The 6,081-nt window shown below is 36.6% G+C and overlaps 2 non-coding genes across 2 annotated transcripts; both read left to right on the top strand.

Annotated features, from left to right (window-relative positions):
* The first annotated feature begins 1,163 nt into the window (after positions 1-1,163).
* TRNAK-UUU lies at positions 1,164-1,235 on the top strand. Its single transcript has one exon. It is a non-coding gene; the product is annotated as a tRNA-Lys (tRNA).
* Positions 1,236-6,008: 4,773 nt separating this feature from the next.
* Positions 6,009-6,081, top strand: TRNAI-UAU. The gene has a single exon. It is a non-coding gene; the product is annotated as a tRNA-Ile (tRNA).

The raw sequence follows: 6,081 nt of genomic DNA, 5'->3' as shown, positions 1-6,081 counted from the left end.
AACCGAAGACGAGGACGAGACTAGCGGGCTAGAGACTATTTGGAAATCCATGTCTGTGTCTGTTTTGTGTATTATGCTTTCGCTGTCAAGAATTTACTTGGGTCGTTTTTAGTTTTAAATAGAACAGGTTTTAAATGTTTTACCGGATGTTTTTGGAAATATTTTGAAATTTATGATTGGTTGTCAGAGTTTATTATCGATGTCGGTGGTAGTTCCTATCATCGCGTTGATTATGAGCGGGTATTACACATGCTGACATTCTCTTTGTCGTATCAATTCCCCTCATTTGTTCTATCAACATGAATCAGAGACGGCAAGGTCTCCATAGAGATCATCACCATATTGGAGGACAATAAGACCACCTACTCTCTAGGTTTCTCCCTATATGAGAACTCGTGTGTGGGATCAGAATCTATCAAAGCCCTTCGTCCAAAACCCCAATCATGCTTTATCTCTCTCCTAGTGCTTGCAGCCATAATCTATCATAATGGAACAAAATATAAGAAGATATTCGAGCACAATCAACCTATCTTAGCGTCACAAAAAAATATGTATCAATTTCAAGGGCACTAAGTGATGCTAGTAGTTACTCGTGCTCTAACTTACATACATGTTTGTGACAAGTTATCTTAGCTCGGTAATAGAGCGTGTGACTTTTAACCACATGGTTGCGGGTTTGATCCCCACAAATAGTGCTATGAACTAAATAGATACAAAAGACTCAATGACTCTTTTATCTCAAGAATAGTCTTGAATATATATACATCAATCTAATACAAAATATGGGTATGACATAGAGTATAAATATAACTAGTAACCTCAACTCATTTGTAGGCCTTCATCACATCCTTAACCTAGCAAGAGCCACGGTTTACTCATCATCACTTTTTTCCTGCCTCAACGAACTCTCTCTAACAAGTGCACACAACATGTGCTACCATAGCTGAAAAGAACCCAATAACTATTTATCTCGAGAATTGTCTCCATCTTAGCTCCGTGGTAGAGCATGTGACTTTTAACCACGTAGTCGTGGGTTTTTGCGAAAGAACTTAATGACTCCTTATCTCGAGACACCATGATTTACTCTCATCGTCACTTTTTTTCAGTCTCAAATAACTCTCTCTAACAAGTGGGGATAACATGTGCTACTATTATTGTGATAAGCCATCTTAGCTCAGTGGTAGAGTGTGTGGCTTTTAACCACGTGATCGTGGGTTCGATCCCCACAGATGGTGCTATAACTATAAAAGTGGAGATCTACTCTCCCTTGGTTGTGACAAGCCACAACCCATCTTAGCTCAATGGTAGAGCACATATTTTTTAACCAAGAAAGCCATCCAGCTTAGTGGCTATTTTATTAAAGCAAATACACATTTGAAGGCTTAGAATCTGCTCTTCACTTTTTTTTCTACCTCTCTCTCTTGTTAGAGAGAACAACATGTACTACTATGATTGTGACAATCCATCTTAACTAAGTGGTAGAGCGCGTAGCTTTTAACCTCAGAATCGTGGGTTTATCCCCATAGATGGCACTAATAAATTAACTTCAAATATTCATTTCAATTAAATGACTCGCATCTGTTCGTGACAGGGTGGAACAGATCTTCATTGTCAAGAAGTTCCCTCAAGTTTCATGCAGATTTAAAAAAGAAGTTGAAGTTCCCTCAAGGTATGAAGGGACGTGGCGACCACAAAAAAGAAAGTAAAGGTTGTGGGCATGGTCGCAAACGTGGTAACAAAGGAGCCGTAGAAATACCTCACAAACCATGACGATACAAATCCCTAGAAGGATAAGCAAGCAAACTTCTAATTCTTTCCAAGTTTCGTATCATCTCGTAACTCATTCTGATCCAATCCAAAAAGCAAAACTAAAGTTGGGTTATAAATTATATTCGAGTTATGTTAATATAGCTCGGGAGATCAATGTTTTGTGTTTGATTCTTGATTAATATTTATGTTTATATGTTTAATTTTACTAATTAAGAATATGTTTTTATTGGAATTTAGAACAAAATGTGGTTGCTAAAATTTGAGCACAGTTCTCCACCACCACGTGGAATTCTCACCACTATACTACAATCACTTGGATATTAAGCCTTAATTCTATCACTTTCATGATTAAGGATAAACCAATAAACTTCTAATTTGCTTCATCAGTTTATCCATAAAAGTCCATTCTAATGGTTTTGAATTATGTTAAATGTTTCAATGGTTTATAGCATCTGAAAAAATCAAATGTGGTTGTTGGAATTCAAACCTAGGTCTCCACAACCACAACGTAGAATTCTCACCACTAAACTACAGCCACTTGGATATTAACCACCATTCATCATCTTTGTGATCAAGGATAAGCCAACAAACTTCTAATTTTCTCCACGGGTTTGTTCATAAGAGCCCATAGTTTTGAGTTATGTTAATATGGTTGGATGGTTTGTAGCCAAAAATCAAATGGGTTGATAAACGGTTAAGCATAAACTAGCATTTGCTTTAAAGTAACATCTAGTAACTCAATGATATTTTTAATTTTTAAGAAACCATCGTAATAAAATAAAAACCACAACCTGTAATCTTCACCACTAAACTACTGCATCTAGTTTGATATTTAGCATAAGCTGGCAACCATCTAATTATCTCCACATTATATTGTTCGTTAAAATAATGAAAAACAAATGTGGATGTCGAGATTTGAGTTTAGGTTTTAAACCACAAGCTTCTATGCCAGCAACGTAAAATTCTTACCATTAAACTACAACTAAATTGATAGCCCACCATTCATCCTAATATAGTCTTTTGGGGCTCATCTATCAACTCATCATTCAATTCCAATGTTGATCACGTCTTGACGAATCGCGATTAAGGATATGCTAGCAAGCCTCTAACTGTCACCATGTTATATCGTTCACATCATATATTAATAGAGTACTATGAGAGTCTATCTTAACGGTTTAAGGTTAAGATAAGCTAGTAAACCATTTACCATTTTCTACATAGTAATATGATCGTATCATCTCGTAACTTGTGGACATAAAAAACAAATGTGACTGTTAGGATTTTAGCTCAGGTTTTACCATTATTCATTATAATCTAAGCTCTTGTGGATCACCTGTCATCTCATTAGTTAATACCAATGTTGATCTTTATCTTAGCAGTTTCCAATTAAAGATAAACTATCAAGCTCGTAATTGTCTTTAACATTATTGTGTTCATTTCATACAAGAATAGAATACTATGCAAGCCTATGACTTATTGTTTCTCTAGCTTTTTCTGGCCATTCATCATAATCTAGCTCCTTCCAAGGAAGCATCATGGATGTCCTAACTTGGTCAAGGGGTGACAGAGGCGACCTGGACTAAGAGTGTTGGAGGAGGTCATATGTCAATTATTTGGAGTTGGATTGAAGAAGAGACATAGTTCTAATTTAAAAGAGGTTGATGTGGCGACTTGGAGGACGCAACATGGAGGTGACTATGAGAAAGAGATATGATGGCGACTTGGAGGAGCGTTGGAGAATACAACATGACTAGGACTTGTAAGAGGTTGATGCGTGACTTAGAGAAGGAGATATTACAAAGGTGACTAAGAGGAGGTGACATGTCGATTACTTAGAGGATGCTTGGGGGAAGAACATGACTATGAATTAGAGGAGGTGTATGTACTAACTTTGAGAAGAGGCGGCATGAAAGGGGAAGATCATGCAGTGATGACATTTGTAATGTAATATTTTTTGTTTTTTGTTTCTTTTTTTTGAAAAATAAAAAATCCAAGGATGTTGTTCATGTATAGGTAATGATTAGGGGTGATTTTAAACTTGTAGGTTGGAGGATTTTGAATGAATAACTCGTTTCGAGAGAGAAAAGGCTTGCTACAAAAAGGAATACAAAACCCAACTCCGTAGTAGATTTTTTTCTCAAAAGTGAGAGTATTTGGGTTCTTTTCCTGTCGATACTTCTTCAGGTAATTTTAACTCCAAGGGTACTGCCGGTCCTCTATTGATCAAGTAGACGGCTATATTTACAGCATCAACCCAAAATATCATTGGCAATCCACAATGAATTCTCATACTCCTTGCCAGCTCATTCAATGTTCAGTTTATTCTTTCAACAATACCATTTTGTCTTGCTGTATCGGGAACTGCCTTCGTTAATCTAATTTCCTCAACTGCACAAAATGCTTTGAATTATGACTTGTCGTACTCTCCTCTATTATTAGACCTCAGGCATTTAATCTTCAAATCGATCTGGTTTTCAACTTCAACTTTCCACTTTTTGAAAGTAGGAAACACATCTGACTTGTATTTCAGGAAATAAATGCGCGTCTTACTGATGAAATCATTGATCAAGGTGACGTAGAACTTTGATCCGCCAAGGGATGGAACTTGAGATGGTCCCCAAACGTCTTTATGGACCATTTCTAACCACACTTTCTTCAATTTTCGGGCAATCTTTGTGAAGCTAGCTCGTTTCTGTTTGCTCATAATGCAGTTCTCATAAGAACCCATATCAACAGATTTCAGACCTTTTAAAACTCCTTTCGCAACCAGCATCTTCATTTCTTTGAAGCTCACGTGTCCAAGTCTATTTTTTCATAGACTTGAATTTGAAGCACTTTTAGCAACAACAACCATGTTCATATACCCTGTAGTGGTGTATAAGTTTCTAGATTTTGTGCCACGTGCTACCACCATAGCACCCTTCAAAATCTTCCACCAACTCTTCCCAAAATCTGTTGCATAACCTGTGCTATCCGAAAGTGACATTTTTCTCCACAACTCCAACACATTATGTTTGGTCTATTTTGAAAAAAAATTCGATTCTTTAATTTTGATCGACTTTTTTTCTGACGCTTCATTTACTTATGATTTGTGATTATGCTTCCTCTCAACTTCTCGTTTGCGAATACTTTCGCTGAGAACTACATCTCGGATTTCATCGAACTTCAGTTTCTCAGATCCTTAAGAATTGTTGATTGTGGCAACAACTATATCCCACGACTCAGGTAAAGATGACACCAAAATCAATGCTTTAATTTAACTTTCGAAATTAATTTCCATGAAACTCAATTGGCTTACAATCATATTGAATTCATTTATATGATCCTCAAGAGATACACCTTTCAGACCTTCGAAAATTGAACAATTTTCGCATCAAATACACCTTGTTCATAGTCGACAATTTTTCATACATATTGACAACGCCTTCAATAGATCTGACGTTTTCTTCTTCTTGATTGTGTTGAATGTCACGTTTCTAGACAACGTCAACTAGATCAATCTTGGGGCCTGATGATTCTTGAGCTTCCACTATTCCGTGGTCATGGTATCCGGCTTCACCCCCAATAGAGATTCGTGAAGATATTTTTGGTACAATTAATTTTCAATTTGCATCTTCCAAAAACCGAAATCAGATCTAGTAAACTTTTCAATTCCAATCTTTGAACTATGGGCATGATATAGAGTATGTAAATATACCTAGTAAGGACAACTCATTTGAAGGCTTTCATCACATCCTTATCTAGCAAGACACTAGGGTTTACTCATCATCACTTTTTTCTGCCTAAAAAAACTCTCTCTAACAAGTGGGGACAACATGTGGTACCATGGTTTTGATAAGTCTTCTTAGCTCAGTTAGAGTGCATGACTTTTAATCACGTGGTCGTGGACTCTTTGTCTCAAGAATAGTCTTTGATTGTGCTAGAAATTAAAAATATCTGCAAAGAACCCTAAACTCTTTGTCTCGAGAATAGTCTTTGATTGTGCTATAAATTAAATATCTGCAAAGAACCCTAAACTCTTTGTCTCGAGAATAGTCTTTAGGACATATCAATATATACCACCAACCTAATACAAAATATGGGTATAAAAATATACCCAATATACAATACTCATTTGTAGCCTCTTGCATCTTTAACCTATCAAAGATACCACGGTTTACTCTCATCGTTACTTTTTTTATGCCTCAAATAACTCTCTCTACCAAGTGGGGACAACACGTGCTACCATAATTTGCCAAGTCATCTTAGCTCAGTGGTAGAGCGCGTGGCTTATAACCACGTGGTCGTGGGTTCAATCCCCACAGATTGTCA

The sequence above is a fragment of the Cucurbita moschata genome, unplaced genomic scaffold (genome assembly GCF_002738365.1).
Source record: "Cucurbita moschata cultivar Rifu unplaced genomic scaffold, Cmos_1.0 Cmo_Scf00011, whole genome shotgun sequence".
NCBI lineage: Eukaryota > Viridiplantae > Streptophyta > Magnoliopsida > Cucurbitales > Cucurbitaceae > Cucurbita > Cucurbita moschata.
Note: the sequence above shows the minus strand (reverse complement) of the source record. Positions and strands in the feature narration are given on the sequence as shown.